The sequence below is a fragment of the Saccopteryx bilineata genome, chromosome 6 (genome assembly GCF_036850765.1).
Source record: "Saccopteryx bilineata isolate mSacBil1 chromosome 6, mSacBil1_pri_phased_curated, whole genome shotgun sequence".
Taxonomy (NCBI): Eukaryota; Metazoa; Chordata; class Mammalia; order Chiroptera; family Emballonuridae; genus Saccopteryx; species Saccopteryx bilineata.
Genome location: NC_089495.1, coordinates 157,429,066 through 157,453,544, shown reverse-complemented (window position 1 = coordinate 157,453,544; position 24,479 = coordinate 157,429,066). Strand labels below are relative to the sequence as shown.

At 35.7% G+C, this 24,479-nt stretch overlaps 1 pseudogene; it reads left to right on the top strand.

Moving 5' to 3' along the window:
* Positions 1-24,479, top strand: part of LOC136309408 (ABC-type organic anion transporter ABCA8-like) — a 110,160-nt pseudogene that overhangs the window by 8,746 nt on the left and 76,935 nt on the right.

The window sequence follows — 24,479 nt, the reverse complement described above, 5'->3', positions numbered from 1 at the left end:
ACACTTAAAACTGAAGCATGAGGCAAGGTGTTTTGCTGAGAATATAATATCATAGAAACATTTCAAGGGACCATTACCAAGGAAGTAATAAGGCGCACAGAAAATTTTGGGAAGTGTGTGCAGCTCAGCAAGCCTCTAAGCGAGATTCCCCGGGGCCAGTGGCAGATCACAGAAGTGAAAAGTGGCCTAGATCAGGTCCACCCAGACCCTGAGGTGTTTCTAGGCAAAGAGATCACTCATGAATATGCAAATATGGGTATCACTGTCTTTCTTCAGATCACAACAAACCACTCAGTGATGGAAGAACTGATGTCAGTTACCGGAATAATTATGAAGATCCATTCCTTTGATAGTCAAGCTGGGATATTCACTGATTTATTCATTTTCTGCCTCATTATCTCCTTTTCCTCATTCGTTTACTATGCTTCTCTCAATGTCACAAGAGAGAGGAAGAGGATGAAGGGCTTGATGAGGATGATGGGTCTTCGGAATTCAGCATTCTGGTGAGTAAAGTGCAGCACAAGTAAGTTCATGTAGGGACTCAGGGAAGGTGGACTTCTTCAAAGTATCCTTATTCACACTAATGATGGTCTATCCTCTTCCTATGAATGCAATAGGTTGTCCTGATAGTCATGCTTGTCAGGCTACAGCTGGGTTTATTAGACATCTCTGACTGAAGCAAGAACACAAGTTTGGGTTTTCTGGGTGATTTTAAAGCAGGGATAATGGGGATGGCCAATGAATCCACAGAGAAGAGTGTGGTAGAAATGAAAGACTTTTGTTTCTGGGCCGGAAGGGGAATTTAGGGTAAAAGGAGACTGAAAGGGGAAAATGAGGTCAAGAATATGAAGCTCTTTTGGAGACCAGAGATGGTGGATATACTTGTAGGTGCAAATTGGCAGAACAGGTTGGTAAATACAGGTCAGGTTAATTTGACTTAAAATGTCAGAGGTTCAGTGGTTCCAGGTATGGACAGGTCCAGTGTGAGAACTGGTGAGGAATGGACTGAAAGGGCTTAGAGCTGATGTTTATAGTGAGGATGAAGTAAAATAACAGAGAGGCTAAGAAGGCAGGTGAAATATGCATGTGGAAACAAATTGGGAGTCTGTAAGAAAATGCTATAACTCAATATCGACCTCTTTACAGAATTAATAGTCAGTAATGGGAAGTACAGCAAAACAGGGAAATCTAAAGACTAGAGCCAGAATACCTGAACTTGAAATGTAGTTGCTTAACATCCATGTTCAGTAGGTGCTTTGTCTGTAAAATGGGGAACATAATGATAATGATATTTCTGCATTGAGCTATTGTGAGAATAAAGTGATTTAATATTCCCTGAGTGTGTAAAACATTCTGTAAAACTCTAGTACAGAGTCATGGCTATGTGTGTCAGTGATGATTCAATTGGTTCAACTGCTGTTTTGTTTTTGTTTTTAATATTATTTCATCACACTCTTAAAATATTATTAGAAAATAAGGTAAATGAATTTAATAAAGGAAAGTAAACTATTCTAGTAACAGAAAATATAGTCATAGAGAAGTATATAGACTCTGTGGTAGACACACCCAGAGAATGAGGGAACAGCTATTGGAAAAAAAGAAAAGTGGCAGAATTACATAAAGAAATTTTTATCTAAAGAAATTCATGAATGTCCTCACCACCACAGAAGAGAAAGGATCAGAGGTTCAATGAGAGGTTACCACATGCTAGGACAGGGTCCTACACAGACAGGACCTCTGTGTTTTCACTGTAGTATTATTCCAAACATCCAGAGCAATAAGAGGACTTAGAGGGGTTACAGAGTGCCTTTGAGGTCACAAAGTAAGAATGCAGCTGAGAAAATGTACAACCAAAGACTATTAAACTAGAAACCTATTTTTCCCTTTTCTCATAATAATGTGTGTGTATTTCTTTAATTACTTTTAGGAAAGAGAATATTCTTAATTTCTTAAAAATTATTTTATAATTATTTTTCTATTATTTACATATCTTAAACACTGAATAAATATCATCTGAATGAATGAATGTGTGATTGAAATAACTGAATCAGTGACGTCAGAATCCACAGTCAGGTCTTTCCCATTGAAAATGAAATGCTAAGATAACATTTTGTTTCCACATTAGGCTCTCCTGGGGTTTGCTCTATGCTGGTTTCATCTTCATTGCTGCCTTTCTCTTGACACTTGTTGTAATCAGTGCCCAGTTTGTAATTCAAAGTAGTTTCGTGGTGGTCTTCATCCTCTTTCTACTGTATGGATTGTCTTTGGTGAGTAGGTGAATTAAATATTTTCCTGATGACTCTTGCCCTAACAATCAAGTGCTTGTTTTTAAGGAGATTATTATTCTGTATATTCCTTTTCTTCTTCTACCTGCTCTGTTTGCATGAGAAAGTCTGTAGATCCTGACCGGGTAGTGGCACAGTGGATGAGCATCAACCTGAGTTGTTGTGGACCCCGTTTCAAAATCTCAAGGACCCGGTTTGAGAGCAAGCTCACCAGATTAAGCACAGGGCAGTCCACTTGAGCATGGGATCGTAGACATGACCCTATGGACGCTGGCTTGAGCTCAAAGGTCAATGGTTTGAAACCCAATGTCACTGTTTTCAGTAAGGTTTCACTGACTCAGCTGGATCTTCCTGTCAATGCACATATGAGAAAGCAATCAATGAACAGCTAAAGTGCTGCAAGTTGATGCTTCTCATTTCTCTTCCTGTCTATCTTGCTAAAAAACAAACAAACAAACAAACAAAAAACCCACACAAAAAACAAGAACAAAAAACTCTGTAGACCGGTATTTGAGTTGGAATGTTTTATAATGCAATTTGTAGTGCGAATTTCATATCACTGTTTTGTATTTTATACATAAAACTAATAATATAACTCTAATTTTGTATATCAATTTTTTACTTTATTGTGTTAGGATTAACGTGGAGAAACATAAACAAATTGCATCTTCTCTCTTTTTAGATAGCTTTGGCTTTTCTAATGAGTGTCCTGATAAAGAAGTCTTTTCTCACTGGTCTGGTCGTGTTCCTTCTCACTGTCTTTTGGGGAAGTCTAGGATTCACGGTATTGTACAGGCACCTTCCTGTGTCCCTGGAATGGGTATTAGGTTTCTTTAGCCCCTTTGCCTTCACGCTTGGAATGGCCCAGGTGAGAAACCCTCTAACTGCTTATGAATGATGTTTCAGAACTGTCCTCTCTGGAATTTTTTTTATATTGTATTATTTCCTTTATTAAAATACAATACCTGCATGTTAAATTTTGGTTACATTTGCTATGCAATCATAGATAAGTGTCTACAAACAACATCCTGTGAGATAAATGGAATAATTACTTTAAACACAACAATTCTAATATTCTAAACATGGAGGAATAAGGGTAATTTAAATCTCAGACTGTGAGACTATAAAATAAAATAAACTCTATTTAAAAATAATGAACTATTGTTTTGCTATATATTAACCCTAAGTTTTCCTCTTCTCTGGAATTTAATTATCTGCAATCATTTCTGTGGTCAGCATTATAAGGTATAGAACCCTAATAAAAATATTGTGAGATTTAAAAAACTTTGGAAGTAATTAGTCCTGCAAAATAAGTCAAAGTGTGAATGAAAGATGGAAGGCCAACATGTAATTATTTATGATGTTTTCTTTGGCTACTAATTAAATATGAACATGATGTTACAAATCTAATACTAAATAACTCTCCCTGTTCATAGTTTGATTTACTAATTAAACAGCACGCATGATTGTAAAAACCAAAAACTAAGAAAAAAAAAATTCAAAGTTAAAAGCACCTTGAAAATGCATTGAATAGTAAATTACATTTCTGTTCATATAATGTCGTTTCTCTTTTTCTGATTCTCACATTGAACTTGCTTTGCCTTTCCTCTGATGAAGTAGTAATGCCAATCATTACATATTCATTATTAAAGGAGTGTTAATTAGAAAGTACTCATTAGCTTGAACAATATAGACCAGCCCACTTCTTCCTTTCATTCTTCTTAAACGCACCAATGATTTTTCCAAGAGCATAAATTCTCTCTCAGGAACTATTTCCAAGGACACCACTCCTTTTTCCCATGTTCCATTTGGTAAAAACTTAGCTAAGGCCGAGCTCAAATGTTGTCTTTTCACACACTTCCCCACTTCCTCTTAGTGCTCCTATTTCATTAGGAACATATTTTAAATCATTGCAGATTGTAAATTGCATTATAGTTGGTCACATGCAGATCTTTCCAATAGATTTGAGAATTGTAAAGCAGGCAGCGTTATTCAATTTTGTATTCTGGTATGGGGCGATGGGTAACTACCATATATCCCCATGTATAAGACTCAACTATTTTTGAAATATTTGAGGTCTAAAAACTAGGTGCGTTTTATATGGTGGTGGTAGATGTTTTTACATGCATTTCCCACTTTTTTGAGCTGTCTTTGCATTCATTGTTGAAAATAGTGATTTGTCATCAGACACAGATGAGGACAAGCTAATGATGTGAGTTCTGACAGTGGTGAAGAGTTGTATGAATTATATGATGAATAAAACTTGAGTTAGATAACTTTTAAGTATTACATTTTTTTTTCAAATTTTGGACCCCAAAATTAAGGTGCATCTTATACACGAGAGTGTCTTATATGAAGAAATATGGTATTTTATTTTTATGCTAAATCTGTTTAAAATTTATTATAAACCTAACTTCCTTTAATTAAGTACTCTTTCATTTTCAGCTTTTACGTGTGGACAATGATATGAATTCTAATGCATTTCCTGATCCAAAGAATTACTCAAGTCAAATAATAGGAACACATTTTATGTTGGCTTTTGATATTTTCCTCTATCTGGCATTGATGATTTATTTTGAAAAAATTTTTCCAAGTGAGTAGTGATATGATTAAAATCTAACATCAGCCCTGGCTGGATATCTCAGTCAATTAAAGCATTGTCCTGATATGTCAAGGTTGCGGGTTCAATCCTGGGTCAGGACACATACAAGAATCAACCAATGAATGCATAAATCAATGAAACAACAATGAACGTTTTTCTCTCCCAACCTCTGTCTCTAAAATCAAGAAATAAATGTAAAAAATGGAAATTACAATAATTTTTTGGCCATTCTCTCCTTTTCTTAAAATACGTCAATTGTTTTTGTCAAATTTTATTCTGTATTTTCTTATAATATTTGTTTTATATATCCAATACTCACTTCTCATTATCTTCTTCTTTTGCCAGTTTAATGACATCTGGACTCCTAGATAAAATTCATCATGCCTGACATATCTTGTATTTGTAATAAAATATATGGCTTTCTTGAGATTAAATGGATCTTAACAGTTATTTAAGTTCCTCCAAATTTTTTTTAAAGTCACTGCTTCAGTTCTTCCAACAGGAACAGTTATTATAACAGAGAGTCATTTTAGTGATTTTTTTTCTTCATGAAGCTTCACATAGCAAAGCATGTATTTCCTTGTGTCAACCATATGTACAGGTTTATTGGTAAAAGTTTGCATTGCTATGTTGCATTAGGGTGATTCTCGCCCTTACCATGGTGACTGACCCAGCATTTGTCTCTTGGCCATTAGGTGAAGATGGACGTCAATATTCACCCTTGTTTTTCCTGAAGCCCTCCTTTTGGTCACAACAACAGAATGCAGATCATGTGGCCCTTGAAAATAAAACAGATTTCACTCTTTCATCTAATGACTCTTTTGAACCAGTGCCTCCAGAATTCCATGGGAAAGAAGCCATCAGGTAACAAGGATGCATGTGATATGCTACATCCATTACTTTGTACTTAAAATTTTAAAATAAATTTCTTTACCCTTTAATGTCGTTTATTGTTGACAGTTGCATTAGACAAAAACTGAGATTTTCACGCATAAATGTAATGCTTCAAAACCCCTGTCTGGAATCTCATTGTTTTATCTGTTGTTTGTCTTCTCTAAACTTAGTCTCAACCTCACTCACTTCTTTGCCTGGATTCATTTATTCACCTCATTTATTATACTTTCTGTTTTTATCTCAATCTTTTAAAACTTCTCTTTTCTATTTATTGCCTTTTCAAAGAGGATGAAAGAGTAGGAAAGAGGAAGGAAGAAAAAACCTAGAGGTACTCACCAAGGGAATTGAGGAAGATGTGTCTTTTAGAATGTGCTTTGTTTCATGTTGGTAACTTTTATTTCCAAATGAAAAAATAAGAAAAAACATCAACATCCCAGACTATTCAAATCTCTTTCATCCATTTGTGGCCAGCATATATCAGTCCTCTGGAAACTGTCTCAGATTACTCCAGCCTACTAAGCTTCAATAACCAATTTATTTTTTAATTTTAATCTGTTTCATATTAAGTTTCCATCCTTATATTTGTCCTATGACCTAACCCTTGTTTAACTTCCAGTAGGTCAGCTGAGAACAATGACTTGATTTGAGATGTCTGTGGATTTATTTCTCTTTATCACCACACTCAGCTCTAGGTACTACATAATGCTGGTAAAATGGGATTAAAACAGAAATGAAAAAAGCTACACAGTTCATAACTAATGGAACCTGAATTGTTTAATAAATAGATGAAAAATAAGAAACTACCTAGGATTCCAGATCTGTAATAGCACCCAGCATGTTAAGTCAATTCCTATTACCATAGACATCGTAATCAAACCAACATCATTTTATGTTTATGAATATTTACCAAAAACCAAGCACTATGCATGCAAGATGAAATATTTCACTCATCCTTCAACACAACCCTAAAGCACTACAAATGTTCAGGTAGCAAAACCTGAAGCTTACCTTAAATCAGTGCACTGGTTAAGGAAATAGGCTACTAGATATTATAGATAGGATGAGCTCATTTAGATATTATTGCAAAACCCATGCTCTTACTATTAATTATCTTAGGCTCTCTCCATTACTCCACCTGACCTTGAATCAAGTTAACAAAAGATATCTCCAGTCTGAGTCAGTAGTTCACAATGGACCTTCAGTATTGGATGCCCAGGTTGATTCTTGGCCTGGCTTCCTTGGCTTTGCACTTTAGAGATAATCCTGGTTCTCCATACTAATGTCAGGTTGTACCTCATTTGTTGAAAGCATAAGATCTGGTGATGTGATTATAAAACTTTGCAGATGAAGCTAATGTGAAGTGAAGACTATGAAGAAGTAATATTCTAGCTGATACTCTGACACTAGCACAACTGCACAGGAGTTAAATCCACCATCTTCCTATACATTGAAGAGAAGATCCATCTATCACATCAATCAAGCCTAGAATTACCAAGTAAACATAATTGTCATAACCTGAAGTCTCTTTTTTTCTCTAGAATCATACATGTTACAAAAGAATATAAAGGAGAACCTGATAAAATAGGAGCTTTGAAAGGTAAACAAATAATAAATTTTAGTTATTATATTGATATTAATGTTCTGACTTTCGTATTTTCTTTTTGGTTTGGTGAGCAATTACTGTTGGCCTTTCAGTTTTGAAATTAATTTTTAGCCACATAAAATTTATTTATAACACATCACTTCTACAGCATAAAAGTTAGAAAAAAATTTTAATGTTTTAAAAATTACATATGTATTTGAAGGATATAACGTGTAATATTGAGGTACCCAAAGACTATTCTAGGTTTTTATCAACAAACAAATTTTTCTATTTTAATTTAAAGCTATTTTAGATATTGCTCTTTTTATTTTGTTCAAAGTATTATATACATCAAATAATTATTGTCCACTTAGCAATTTTTGAAACTATTAATCATCCTTCAAGTCAATAATATGAGCATTTACGTACTGTATGCCCGACAATGTCAACGAACCTAGAAGTATAATACATATTTCCTGGCTTTAAAACAAGTAATTTCAAATTCTCAAAAGAGGATCAACACATAAATTTATAAAACAAGTATTTTTTTATTTTGAGTTTAACAACCTAGTACGTTCATTTTTAGAAAACACAAACATTCTAGTAAATAAAAAGACAAATTTTAGCTCCACAATAAATTTGTGCCTTCTTTTCTTTTTTAATTCCTACCTCTTTTTCTTCTTTACTAATCTTTTTTCTACCTAGATCTGGTATTTGATGTATATGAAGGCCAAATCACTGCAATACTTGGTCACAGTGGAGCAGGAAAATCAACACTATTAAACATTCTTAGTGGGTTATCTGTTCCCACCAAAGGTAAGAGGGTTTTTTCCCCCAAATTCAGGTTGACAAATAAATCAGCTGATAATATAAAGTTCTGATCTTTAATCACAAACACAGATTACCAGGGAAAATAGAAGTTAATTTATAATATTATTCTATAAAGTTAAACAATATTGAATTGGTGTATATGGAATTTGAGTATTTCAGCATCATTATTTTCATGGTCATTAAGTACCATTTGGCATTCCAACTTGTATCCGTTAGCTTTTACTGAACAACAAGCATCCCCAAAACCAATGGCTTAAAGTGAAAATGTTTGTTTATTTCTTTTTTTTAATAAATAAATTTTTATTTTAATGGGGTGACATCAATAAATCATGGTACATATATTCAAAGAAAACATTTCCAGGTTATCTTGTCATTTAGTTCTGTTGCATACCTATCACCCAAAGTCAGATTGTCCTCCGTCACCCTCTATTCAGTTTTCTTTATACCCCTCCCCCTCCCCCTCTCCCTCCTTCCCTCCCCCCACCCCCCGTAACCACCACACTCCTGTCCATGTCTCTTAGTCTCGCTTTTATGTCCCACCAGTGTATGGAATCCTGCAGTTCTTGTTTTTTTCTGATTCACTTATTTCACTGGGCATAATGTTATCAAGATTCCACCATTCTGCTGTAAGTGATCCGATGTCATCATTTCTTCTAGCTGAATAGTATACCATGGTGTATATGTGCCCCATCTTCTTTATCCAGTCTTCTATTTTTTTTTACAGTGATTAAAAGCCTTTAAGCAAACTCTTGGCCAATTATTACAGCAAGAATTCATAAAAGAGTAGTGTCCTTAACATGTTTATTTCTTACAGTTCTGTGGGTTGCCTGGCACTGTTTCTGTCTAAACTGAAGAAGCTGCAGCCAGGCACATTAGCATAGCCTCACTCACATATATGGTACTCCAGTAGGGACCATAGCACCTCTCTTACTATGAGGCCTATCACCCTCCAGGAAGCTTGGTCAGGATTCTTCAATGAGTGACGTCCATTATCACAAAAGCAGACAGAGGGCAATCCCAAGGTGAAGGCACTTCCCAGCCTCTGCTGATATCGTATTTTCTAAAACTCCATCTATTATAGAGCCACACCTAAGTGTGACAGGTAAATAAATTGAATATATCTTTATGGGAAAAGTTGTAGAATAAACCTTTCTTTCTCCATATACCACACAACTTAAATGGAAACTTATAATGCCTGAATTCTGTAACCCTTGAAGATAAAATCATAATGTAATTAAAAATTACATAATGATTCTCATTTAGAAAAATCTTAATTTACTCATAATCTGACGTTAACTTCATCTTTGTTGTAGGTTCTGTCACCGTATATAATAATAAACTTTCAGAAACAACTAACCTAGAGAATCTCAGCAAGCTCACTGGAGTTTGTCCACAAGTCAATGTACAATTTGACTTCCTCACTGTGAGAGAAAATCTCAGGCTTTTTGCTAAGATAAAAGGGATTCCACCACAGGAAATGGAACAAGAGGTACAGAAGTACATTAGCACTGATATATTGGTCAGAATGAGATTATTCACTTTTTTTGTGTGGAGTTTTTATGTTTTCATTAAATTATCTTTGTGCCAAAGCATTCTATAAAAGTTGGACAAAAATAATCTAATTTAGATAATATCTAACACTGATGTATAATTTAAAATATGCCAAGCATTACCTATAGGTTTAAATATAATAACTCATTTATTCCTCACAACTCTATGAAGTAGGTACTATTATTATTTCCATTTTATATATGTAGAAACTGAGGTTCAAGAGAGTAAGTAACATGACCAAGATTATTAAGCTAGTTATTATGAAATGATGTTCATATCTAGTTAGTCTCGCTCGGTAATTATGCTTTTAACCATTACATTTTACAGCCTTGTATTAATAAATTCAAAATTAAAAAAAATGAAATTTTGGTTTGTGACACCAATGTTGTCATTTGGTTAGATACAAAGAATTTTGCTGGAATTGGAAATGAACAATGTTCAAGACATCCTTGCTCAAAACTTAAGTGGCAGAGAGAAAAGAAAACTCACCTTGGGCGTTGCCTTTTTAGGAGATCCTCCAGTAAGTCACACAAAATTTAGAGATGAATTCAAAGTTTTTAAATGAAACTTTCGGTATTAATTCAAATTTCTTTATAAAGGACATCTGTGATAAAATATTTATGATGAGACATTAAATATAAAAATAAAATCTTAACTACCCTGTCCTTTGAAATATAAATAATATGGTTTCCACATGTTTTCTGGAAGAACTATATACCTGTTGGAAAACTCACTCATATACAACCCTCTTCTGTAGATTTTCCTACTGGATGAGCCAACTGCTGGATTGGATCCCTTTTCCAGACATCGAGTGTGGAACTTTCTGAAGGAGCGGAAGAGGAACCGTGTGATCCTCTTCAGTACCCAGTTCATGGATGAGGCTGACATCCTGGCTGGTAATTGATGGTTTCCTTTAAGTATCTGATGAAGACTTTATGAGATTTGAGAAATATGGATAATATGCTGAGCAGCTATATTTTCTAACCCTGTCATCTTGCCACATTTGACCATTTGAACAATTGATAATGATATGAACTGGGCTCCAGAGTCAAATTCCTAACTATTGTCATGGAGCTCCTAGGATTTTGTATCATTTGATTACACAGGGGCATGATCTGCCAAGAACTTACTTATCTCAAAATAAGTTAGAGTCTATATTCAAAGGCATTAATCTTTTTCCTCAAAATTGAAGTAAATCAGCTTGAAATATTCAAACAATGTTGATGTGTGACCCATTAAAATGTATAATCTGGCCTGACCTGTGGTGGCGCAGTGGGATAAAGCGTCAACCTGGAACACTGAGGTTGCTGGTTTGAAACCTTGGGCTTGCCTGGTCAAGACACATATGGGAGTTGATGCTTCCTGCTCCTCCCCCTTCTCTCTCTCTCTCTCTCTCTCTCTCTCTCTCTCTCTCTCCACCTCTCCCTAAAAATCAATAAATAAAATATTAAAAGAATGTATAATGTGTTTATTTTCTATCTCAGAAGCCTCTCTGACTTGTTGAAAGAAAAAACAACAGCCTGAAGTGTATAAATGAGATTCAAATGTGTCTATTTCAATGAGTATTTATGATACCTATGTTCGAAGATGTTGACCTTTTTTGAATTAGCTTTGAATAATACAAAGAAAGAGAGAGAGAGAGAAAGACAGAGAGAGAGAGAGAGGGTTTTTGTAGACAATGACCTGTCTTTTCTTGGGCAACTTCTTAACAAACTTTCTTCTTTGCTTCTTCCCTTTCAGATCGGAAAGTGTTTCTCTCCAAAGGGAAGCTGAAGTGTGCAGGCTCATCTCTGTTTCTCAAGAAGAAATGGGGGATTGGATATCACTTAAGGTAGATCCACTCAAGAAGGCAAGAGAATGAGGAATGGGCTAGAGGAAAGCATGGTGCCTGAAGGAACACATTACAACACACTTATATTGTTAATAATAGCAATGTGTTATTATTATACACAGATGTTCATATATACATATACACAAATACATACATTAAGATATATCTGGACGATAGAGATATATAAATATAGAAATACAGAGTTACTATGAGTATATGAGAGCTATTGATTGATAGTTTTAGAGTTCAAGAATGTAAGATAACTTAACAAAAATTTTTAAATAAATATGATAGAAAATATACCCACAACACATAACTTGGTAAGAAAGGTGTGTATGAAGGAAACTTTCTCAACTGACATTGCATTTCGCAGCCTCATCAGCTCTCATCCAGGGTTTGACAAAGTCTCCCAAGTAGGCTCCTTGTTTCTTCTCTTTCTCCTAGTCTCTCCTCTTCTTTTTTGTTCTTTCTCTCCTTTCCACCCTCTTCATTTTATTTTTATCACTATTTTAAAAAGTAGCATATCCTAGCTGTTATTTATTATTTAATACAGAGAAAATTTACTTAACATTATTGTAATTAAATCTTTTTATTTTATGAGGCACTGAAACTGTTGTTACTTTTACTCTACAGAAGAAAATATAGACCTCGAAGTTTATAATGATATAGAGTCAAGAATTGAACCTGGATGGTTTTAGTTTTAAAGCTCTCTACCTAGATCCATTTTCCCCCCCACAAAGACAGGAAGTCAGAGAGAGAGACAGACAGACAAGAAGTTAGACAGAGATGAGAAGCATCAATTTTTTGTTGTATCTCTTTAGTTGTTCATTGATTGCTTTCTCATATATACCTTGACTGGAGGGCTACAGCAGAGGGAGTGACCCCTTGCTCAAGCAAGTGACCTTTGACTCAAGCCAATGACCTTGGGTTTCAAGACAGTGATTTAGGGCTCAAGCAGGTGACCATGGTGTCATGTCTATGATTCATGCTCAAGCCAGCAGCCACACACTCCAGCTGGTGAGCACATGCTCAAGCCGAATGATCCTGCATTCAAGCCAGTGACCTCAGGGTTTTGAACCTGGGTTCTCCGCATCCCAGTCCAATGCTCTATCCACTACACTACTGACTGGTTAAGCTCCAGATCCATATTTTAAATTATTTTTTAATTTGTACTTTAATTGATGCACTTGTAGCTCTCATTTATATCATCTATACCTTCTTTTTTTGGAAAATTAAATTTAACAGAGTTACATTGATTAATAAGTGTATCTAGATTTCAGGCAAACATCACTGCATCATTTGAATAATCAATTATTTGTAAATATACTTTAAAACCTAAAAAAATAAAAAATTAAAAAAAAAACATTTACAAAAACAAGACAAAGCAAACAAAAAATTTCAATGATTTCACTGAATCATTTTGGTACCAGGTACCAAACTACACCGCCAAATAATGTTGGTGTGGCCCACTACCATGACTCAAATATCACTTCCATTGCTCAATTCAATAACCTTTATTTCAAATATTCATTGTTCTTTCCACATGCCATATTATGGTTGACATTTCTCGTTGTTTGAATTTATTTCCTGAGTCTGGAATTTTCTTGAGCCTATTTCTACCTGTTTAAGTCCTACAGAGTTACGTCACTACCACTTTTCATGGCCTTTATCTATCTTATATCCCTGTGTATTATCACAGTATCTTGATTTTGTAAATTACTTTCTTTTTATCTCTTCTGGGAATTAAATGAACTCTCAGAAACTTAGTTTTCTCACTTACAAAGTAGGAGTAGTAATTCTTAGTTGCAAGTAAAAGTTACAGAAAAATAAAGGAGAGGGTGACTGGCACATTGCATGGTAACACAACCTGTTCTCAAAATAAAGAATGCTGGGTCAGGGATCCCAACGAATTTCTGAGTCTCCATGACAATAATTTGTGTAATTGCTTTTGTTCTCCTTCTGAATCAGGATCCGCAAACTATGGTTTGTGAACCAAGTCCAGCCCACTTCCTGTTTCGTAAAGCTGGAGCACAGCCACTCCCATTTGTTGAGTTATTGGCCATGGGCTGCTCCATGTTACAGTGGCTGTGTTGAATAGTTGCAACAGAGATCTGTTGGCCTGCAAAGTCTTATATGTTTCCTATCTAGCTTTCTACAGAAGAGGTTTGCTGAACTCCTCTTCCTAGCTATAAGTTTATATTGTTCATGCAGTCCTCTCCACTGCCCAGCACATGCTCTTGCCAGGGTCCAGGAAAAGTTTCATGAATTCACAAAATCATCTTGCAGAAATATTATGGTATATTTTTTGTTTCATTTCCTCAATGGTTTCCACTGCTTCTAAAAATGGCATTTTTCTTATATGTTCAAAATATTTATGATAAATTTGATTAATTTAGTCAAGAATTTGATCAAATAAAATAACTACCATTTTTAAGGGATTGTTAAGTGCAGATATCACTAATATTCACTTAGTAGAACCCTGGATGTTAGCAATCATTATTCCACTTTACTAATGAGGAAGCTGTTCAGATAAGTGAATAACACATTTCAAATGACAAAACCAAGTTACAACTGTATTTCATCTACTGTATATATTAGATCTTGATAAATAGATTTCTTTTTATAATGGTCTTTTGACATGTGTAGAGTGATTTCTTAATAATACTTTGTTCTTTGTCAAAGTTGTAAAGTTATCACTAGGAAGGAAGCAAAAAATTAGCGATTCCACCATTCGGAACCCACATTTATCCATGAATAGTTTCTATCTATAACCTTGGTCCCTTCATAGCACTTACCACTGTTGGTAAGTATTTTACTTATCCATTTGTTTGCTTCTATTCTCTCTGTCTCTCACATTAGAAATTAATCTTCATACAAGCAAGACAATGCTGTTTTATTCACCATTGTACTCTCAGCATTTAGGATAATTTCTGTAACATACTAAGAATTTAACAAATTTTCATTGGATGGCTAAATTGAATACTTGAATCTATTTGTGTGCATGCATTTCAAGCCTCCTGTTCTTGCCTGATATAACAATTGTACATAGCCACATTAACTGCCTTGGAAAAAGGTAATCCATTGTCCACCTTTTATAGTCCTGGCTTTGCTGTATTGTGTCCCTGATCTCTGTAGTCTGCAGCTCTTTTCCCCTTAAGGACATAGTCAATATTGATCTTCTCTGGGCATCATCCCTGAATAACCTGACCATTAATTCTGATTAGTTCACTCCTTCCTTCTGTTATTACATGTCTTTAATATGATTTTTATTGTCCTCTTATTTCATGTTTGAATGACCTATTCTAGGATTAGATTTTATTTGATATTTTCTTATCTCATAGATACAAGATTTTACTTGATATTTTTATTTAATTGTAGACAATGTTAAATATTATGTATCTTTTTTTTAACACCAGTTTGCAGTTGACTGAAATGTGTGTTAAAGAAAAAATAACATCCGTTGTTACACAGCACATCCCTGATGCCAAATTATCAGCAGAAAGTGAAGGAAAACTTGTCTACACATTGCCCTTGGAAAGCACAAATAAATTCCCAGGTAATATATATGAAAATCACAGAATGAAATACATAAATGTTATTTATAATAATAATATCAGTGGTAATTATTACAACTAACATTGATAGCTTACAGTATGCTCAGGTATTTAACACATGATATACAATAACTAGATTATTTTACCAACAGTGAAAAACATTATATTCTAATTGTTGTATTATGCCTGGGCATTTTAGGGAGGTTTTTTAGTTTTTCATTCCATTCAAGAATACAGCCAATATTCTATTATTCATAACTGTGCGTGAACAGAAATGGTTGAAAACCTCTGTATTAACTGTTATGTTAAACAATCCCATGATCGTTTAACAAGTTTAATAAGTTTCAAGACTTGTTCTCCTGACAAATGTTTTGTGGTGACTCTGGTTTTTTCATGCCCATACTGAACAGTATACTTTCAAGAGCTGTTTTGAATTCTCCATTAGGTAAATAATACAGCTTCATTACATCAGGGTCAGTTTCTGGGCACTTATCTTATTCTTTTGTTTGGAACATTTATTTATTTATTTATTTATTTATTTATTTATTTATTTTATTTTTTATTTTTCTGAAGCTGGAAACGGGGAGAGACAGTCAGACTCCCGCATGTGCCTGATCGGGATCCACCCGGCACGCCCACCAGGGGTGATGCTTTGCCCACCAGGGGGCGATGCTCTGCCCCTCCAGTGCGTTGCTCTGCCACGACCAGAGCCACTCTAGTGCCTGGGGCAGAGGCCAAGGAGCCATCCCCAGCGCCTGGGCCATCTTTGCTCCAATGGAGCCTCAGCTGCGGGAGGGGAAGAGAGAGACAGAGAGGAAGGAGGGGGGGAGTGGAGAAACAAATGGGCACTTCTCCTATGTGCCCTGGCCAGGAATCGAACCCAGGTCCCCCGCACACCAGGCCGATGCTCTACCACTGAGCCAACCGGCCAGGGTTGTTTGGAACATTTTTGACCAATGAATTTTCATTTTCCTTGACTGTTTATGTTGATGTATGCATGTTAGATACAACAAGCACCTCTCTCAGTCTTACAGACTGGCTTTGTGCAGGAGATCCCAAACCATCATCCTGAGAATACATGCTAAGGGCCTCTATGGACTCTTTGGCTCCCTGAGGAGAAGCAGACAACTGTAGCTTTTGTCAGGTGTCTATGTGTGAGCCAGGGGCATGATCTATGGCAGTGGTCCCCAAACTTTTTTGGGCCATGGTTTAATGTCAGAAAATATTTTCACGGACCGGCCTTTAGGGTGGGATAGATAAATGTATCAGGTGATCGAGAAAAGCATCAAGAGTGAATCTTAGACGAATGTAACACAGAGAATCTGGTCACTTTTAAAAAATAAAACATCATTCAGACTTAAATATAAATAAAATGGAAATAATGCAAGTTATTTATTCTTTCTCTTTGGACCGGTACCAAATGACCCACAGACTGGTACCGGTCCATGCCCGAGTGTTGGGGACCACTGATCTATAGCATAATGTCAATTATAATAATCAAGATTGTGTAGTATGGCAGCATGATAGACAGATAGTCAGAACAGAATTAATTCTGGTGAGGAGGTGGAGAAAATTCATCACTCATACATGGCTGGTGGGAATATTAACAAGCACCATGACTCTGGAAAACAGTTGGCAGTTTCTTGAAAACAGAAAACCTGCAGCTCCCATTCAACCAAATGACTGCACACTAAGCTTTTATCCTGAAGATATGAAAACATGCTCACATGAAAACCTGTACATAAATGTATATAGCAGTTTTATTTGCAATAGACAGTCCTGAAACAACTCAGTTGCTCTTAATGAGTGACTGATTAAATAAAGTGAGTACTTCTGTAATGTGCAAAATCACTCAACAGTAAAAAGCAAGGGCCTACTCATTTTCATATGCAACAACCTGAACAAATACTCAGAAATCAGACTCAGTAGTAAAAGTCAACCCTGAAAAGTTTCATACTGTATGAGTCAATTTATATCACATTCTTGAAGTAACAAAATTATAATAATGGAGAACAGATTAAGAGTTGCCATCATTGGGAGGAGATTTGGTCCAGAGAGTGTAAGACTCCTAATGACTAGCATGGTCATGGTAATGGCAATGTTTTAGATCTTTTCTTTTTAATTAATTTCAGAGAGAAAGGAAGGAGAAGAAAGAGAGAAACATAGATTTATTATTCCACTAATTTATGCATTCAATGGTAGGTTCTTGTATTTGCCTTGACAGGAAATCAAACCCTGAACCTTAGCATATTGAGACTATACTCTAACCAACTGAGATACCAGTCTAGGCTTTTATCTTGATTATATTACTGTTAATACCCTGTTTGTGATCTTGTACTGTGGCTCTTCAGACATTAAAATTGAGGGAAAATGAATAGCACAGGCATATCTGTCGGTATTATTTTTTACAACTGCATGTGAATCTAAAATTATCTCAAAATAAAGAGTTTCATTTTAAAAAAAAGTTGGTCCAGAAGATGGCAACCAAATAGGCGGATGTACCAACTCCAACCTCCCAGAACCAAAGTGGATTACAACTTAACTTGGAAACAATTATCTTGAAACACCAACTTTGGACTAAACTGAGAGGAATCTATAATCAAGGATCACCAAAGAATCCACACTGAGACTGGTGGAAAGGGCTGCCTTGCTCCCAGGAGAGAGTGGTGGCCTGGATGGACTCTCACAGCAGTGTATTTTGCCCAGAAACTTGTGGATCCTCAGTCCCAAGGCTGCAGCCCCAGTCTAGAACCCCAGAGACTATAAGAGGTGAATGGAAAGTATTTAGCTGAGAGAAGAACTGGGTTACTGTTTGTGAGACAGAGTCAGAACTCTTAGACTCAGGCTCTGTTTTAAGAGACTGTCTAGAAAACCTCATTCACTGCCATTTACCAGGGCTCCGGGAGCAGGGAGTGCTAAGAGAACAGGACTTGTGAGAGGAAAGTGTAATCTTGGACACACAAAATGAGACATTCTGGGAGACTGCCAAGCTAAACCCTGTGCTGCTGAGTCACTCCCCAAATCTAAAGTGGCCATTTTTCCTGGGAGAAGCAATGCCTACAAAGGGGAGCAATTACCACACGCACCAGATGCTCACCTACTGCAGTCAAAGCAAAGAGTCACTTAGAAGCAGTGGATGAGTCATGGACACAGGTTTTGAGTGCTGAGGTTGGGGCTACACCACCTCTGACACTGCTGAACAACCTCTGAAAGGCAGGTGGGCCAGGCTGTAGAGGTTACATGCTTGTGGAGGTGAAAGCTGCACCCAATACACGTGCCCGCAGGAAAGCCTAAGGAGGCAGCTAGCAAGGCAGCCCATGTGACAGCGGTGGTGGTCTGCAAGGCGGGCCACATGTCCAGCGATGCCCATGCCCAAATGCCTGAGGAGGTGGCAGTGGCAGCAGCAGCAGCAGGCAGCAGGCAGACCAGACCTCACCTTGGGAACACAGAGGCCACACCCACTGGCAGGAGTAGATAAAAAGCCTGCATAGAAGTGCAGCTGATATTTACAATGGCACCTGGGTTCATCAGAGGCCACCACAAATTCTGGATAACCTGTAGCTCCAAGAATGTTGCTAAAGGTCACTCATAGGCAGTGACACCCACTGGTCTGCACCAGGTTCCGACCAGGGAGGTCCATGGCTGGGACATATAATGACACATATGGAGAACATCAGCTCAGGACCTAACAACACTTGTTTGAGTGGTATCACAAGGGCTCCTCACACCTGACACAACAAAGGCAAAGAAAGTGCTGACATAAACAACAAAAAGAACAGTAACAGCAAATATAGCCCTAAGTGGATTACAATCAACAGCTGACACCAACCCAAGAAGATCTGGAAACAACATATCTGGAAGCTAGAGGCAGATAACATCAAACCTATACTCAACTAGCTACACAAACAGCACACCCAAAGGAGTGGCCTATACATGGACGAAATGTGAAGACAGAGAAATGCAATACAAATGAGTCAAGAAGAGAAATCCCCAGAAAAAGTACTGAATGAGATAGAAATAACCAAGATACCAGAAGAAGAGTTTAAAATAATGATTGTTAGGATGTTCAAGGATCATAGAGCAACAGTGGATGGACATAATGATCACCTAAATAAAGAGATAGCAAGCATCAAAAAGGACACTGAAATCATAAAAAAGAATTAGACAGAAATGACAGATACAATATCAAAAATGAAGACTACACTAGAAGGAATTAACAGCATGCTGGATGAAGCAGAGGATTAAATCAGTGATTTAGAGAACAAGATAAACTAAAGTACAGAAGCAGAACAGCAAAAAGAAAAGAGGCTCAAGTAGTCTGAGGAAACTCTATGAGATCTTTGTGACAAAATGAAGAGAAACAACATCCACATCATAGGGCTTCCTAAAGGAGAAGAGAAAGAACAAGGGATAGAGGACCTGACTGAAGAAATTATAGCTGAAAACTTCCCTAAATGGATGAAGGAAAAAGTCACACAAGTTCAGGAAGCACAGAGAATCCCAGTAAAGAGAAACCCTAAAAGACCTACAGCAAGACACATCATAATTAAAATACCAAATTTAAGAAATAAGAAAAAATACTAAAAGCTGCAAGAGAAATGCAGTAAATCACCTACAAAGAAGCCCCCATACATCTTTTCAACAGAAACACTTGAGGCCAGAAGAGATTGGTAAGAAATATTCAAAGTAATGCAAAACAAGAGCCTACAACCAAGACTTCTTTATCCAAAAAGGCTATCATTTAAAATTAAAGGAGAAATAAAAAGCTTCCCAGACCAAAAAAAAAAAAAAATCAAGGAATTTATTACAATCAAACCAATGCTGCAAGAAATGCTAAGGGGCCTGTTATAAACAGAACAAATATGAAAAATAAAATCTAGGAAAAGAGGAATATAGGTTTAAAGAATAAACTGGCAATAAAAACTATATATCAATAATAACCTTAAATGTAAATGGATTAAATCCTCCAGTCAAAAGACATAGGGTAGCTGAGTGGATAAGAAAACAGGACTCACACATATGCTGTGTGCAAAGACCCACCTCAAAACAAAAGATACACATAGACTGAATGTAAAAGGGTGGACAAAATATTTCATGCAATGGAAATGGAAAAAACTGAAATAGCAATATTTATATCTGATAAAATATACTTTAAAACAGAGACTATATAGTAAGGGATAAAAAAGGTCACTACATAATGACAAAGGGAGCAATTCAACAGTAAGTGATAACCATTATAAATATCTATGCACCTAATATAGGAGCAACTAAATATATAAAGCAGACTCTGATGGACATATGGGGCAAGATCAACAGTAATTCTATAATAGTAGGGGATTTCAAAACCCCACTAACATCACTGGATAGATCCTCAAGAAAGAAAATTAACAAAGAAACAACAGAATCAAGGGACAACTTGATCAACTGTATTTAACAGATATCTTTAGAATATTTTACCCTAAAGCAGCAGAGTATACATTCTTTTCAAGTTCTCATGGTACATTCCCTAGGATAGACCACATTTTACAGCATAAAATGAGCCTCAAATAATTTAAAAAGATTGAAATTATATCAAGCATATTCTTTGAGCACAATGACATAAAACTAGAAATCAACTACAATAGAAAAACTGAACAAAACTGAAACACTTGCAAACTATATAGCATGTTATTAAATAATGAATGGGTCAACAATGAGATCAATGAAGAAATCAAAAATTTCCTTGAAACAATGAAAATGAGCATACAACAACTCATAATTTCTGGGACAAAGCAAAAGCAGTCCTGAGAGGGAAGTTCATAGCATCACAGGCATACCTTAAAAAGCTAGAAAAAGCTCAAATAAACAGCTTAAATCTGCAACTAAAAGAACTAGAAAAAGAACAGCAAGTAAAGCCCAGAGGAGGTAGAAGGAAGGAAATAATAAAGATCAGAGTGGAAATAAATGACAGAGGCTAAAAACAATACAGAGGATCAATGAAACCAAGAGCTAGTTCTTTGAAAAAGTAAACAAGATTGATGAAACTGTAACCAGATTCACCAAGAAAAAAAGGGAGTGGACTCAAATAATTAAAATTAGAAATGAGTGTGGAGAAATAACAACTGACACAACAGAAATACAAAGGATTGTAAGAAAATACTATGAAGAACCGTATGCCAAAATAAGACAACCTAGGTGAAATGGACAAATTCCTTGAAAAATAAAATCCCTCAAAAATCAATCTGGAAGAATCAGAAAACCTAAATAGAGTGATAACAACAAATGAGATCAAAACAGTTATCAAAAAACTCCCAACAAACAAAATCCCTTGGCCAGATGGCTTCACAGACAAATTTTACCAAATATTCAAAGAAAAAGTAACTCCTATTCTTCTCAAGCTATTACAAAAAATTCAACAGAAGGGAAGACTTCCAAGTTCTTTTTATGAGGCGAGTATAATCCTCATTTAAAAACCAGGTAAAGAAACTACAAAGAAAATAAAACTATAGGCCAATATCCCTGATGAACTTATATGCTAAAATTCTCAACAAAATATTAACAAACAGGATCCAGCAATATATGAAAAAAAATCATACATCATGATCAAGTGGGATTTATTCTGGAGAGACAAGGCTAGTATAATATTTGCAAATCAATCAATGTGATCCATCACATAAAAAAAAGGTATGATAAAAATCACATGATAATATCAACAAATGCAGAAAAAGCATTTGATAAAATCCAACACCTATTTATGATCAAAACCCTCAGCAAAGTGTAAATACAGGGAATATACCTCAACATGATAAAGGCCATCTATGACAAACCCACAACCAACATCATAATCAATGAGCAAAAATTGAAAGCAATCCCCTTAAGATCAAGAACAAGGCAAAGGTGCCCCTTTCACCACTCTTCTTCAACATAGTTCTGGAAGTCATAGCCTCAGCAATCAGAGAAGAAGAAGAAAATAAAAGGCATCCAAATTTGAAAAGAAAAATAAAACTACCATTATTTGCTGATGAAATAATACAGTACATAGAAAACCCTGAAGTCTTAGTCAAAAAACTACTGGACTTGATAAATGAATTCAGAAAGGTAGCAGGATATAAAATTAATATTTAAAAATCAGAAGCATTTTTATACACCAACAATGAACTGTCTGAAAGAGAAATTAAGAAAACAATCCCCTCCACTATAGCAACAGAAAAAATAAAGTACCTAGGAGTAAATTTATCCAAGGAGGTTAAAGCCTTGTACTTGGAAGGTTATAAAACATTGATAAAAGAAATCAAGGAAAATACAAACAAGTGGAAGCATATACTGTGTTCATGGATAGGAGGAATAAACATAATTAAAATGTCTATATTACCCAAAGCAATTTATAAATTCAATGCAATTCCTATTAAAATACCAAAGGCATACTTTAAAGATATAATACAAATATTCCAAAAATTTATAAGCAATAAAAACCCCCACAAATATTCTCAGCAATCTTGAAAAAGAAGAATAAAATGTGTGGTATCAGACTTCCTGATTTTAAGTTATACTATTGTACAAGGCCTCTGTACTCAAAACAGCTTGGTACTGGCATAAGAACAGGCATATAGACCAATGGAAAAGAACAGAAAATCCAGAAATAAACTCACACCTTTATGGGCAATTGATATTTGACAAAGGAGGTAAGAGCATACAATGTTGTAAAACAGAGTCTTTAACAAATGGTGTTGGGAAAATTGGACAGGTAGTTGCAAAAAAATGAAACTAGACCACCAACTTACAGCATTCACAAAAATAAAGTAAAAATGGATAAAATCCTTAAACATAGGTTGTGAAATCATAATCATCCTGTAAGACAACGTAGGCTGTAAGCTCGCCAACATCTCTCACAGCAATATATTTACTGATTTACCTCCATGGGCAAGTGAAATAAAGAACAGAATGAATAAATGGGACTATATAAACCTAAAAAGCTTTTGCACAGCTAAAGATAATATGAACTAAATAAAAAGACAAACCACACAGTGGGAAAATATATTCAACAATACGTGTGATAAGGGGTTAATAACAAAAATTCATAAAAAAATTGTAAAACTCAACATCAGGAAGGTAAACAATCAAATAAAAAATGGCAGAAGAAATGAATAGACACACCTCCAAAGAGGACATACACATGGCCAATTGCACTATGAAAAAATGTTCAACATCACTAATCAGTAGAGAAATGCAAATTAAAACCACAATGAAATACCACCTCACACCTGTCAGAATGGTACTTATCAACAAAACAACACATAGTAAGTGCTAGCAAGGATGTGGAGAAAAGGGAACCCTCCTGTACTCCTGGTGGAAATGCAGACTTGTGCAGCCACTGTGGAAAACAGTATTGAGATTCCTCAAAAAATTAAAAATTGAACTGCTGTTTGACCCAACTATCCCTCTTTTAGAAATATATCCTAAGAATATTAAATCACTGATTCAAAAGAAGAAATGCACCCCCATGTTTATTGCAGCATTGTTTACAATAGCCAAGATTTGGAAACAGCCCAAGTGTCTGTCAGTGTACAAATGGATAAACAAGCAGTGTACATATACATGGTGGAATACTATGCAGCCATGAAAAAGGAAATATTATCTTTTCTGACAATATGATGGACCTGGAGACTATTATGCTAAGTGAAATGAGCCAGGCAGAGAAAGAAAAAATATGATATGACCTCATTCATTTGAGGTATCTAATGAACAATGTGAACTGAAGAACAGAATAGAGGCAGAGGAGGGATCAAAGAGAGAAAGCATTTAGAAGGAAAGGGGATGAGAGGACGGGATCAGAGAAGGGAAAGAGATTAGTGAAACTATATATACATAACAGCATTATTGAGAGCAGGACAGCAAATGCTTGATGGAAGGAGGGAAGGCATTGGGGGGAGGGGCCTGGGGTGGGTCTCGAAGGGAACACAGGGTTGGGGGGCAGATATATTCGGTGGGACACTTGAATTTATGTAAAAACAATATATTAAAGTCAATAAAAATTAAAAAAATAAATTAGCACAAAAAATTAAGGAAAAGAAAAAGAAAAAATTACTAGTTATTTTCATCACTCAGAGAATCTATTCTCTGGTAAAGGTTCCGGATGAGGGCCTGCACTGAGTGGTTGAAATAATTAACCTTATCTTATGTATATGCAACAAAAACACAAAAATTACCCTCATTAAGTCATTCAAATATACATCTCATGGTAACAACACCAGGCTTCCTTACAACCATCAGGCAAAGTATCATCAAACACTAATATTAATGTGTTTTTATCATAATTATAATTTACAGGAGGTTCACATCATTTTAGGGCAACGGAAGAAAGACAACACTC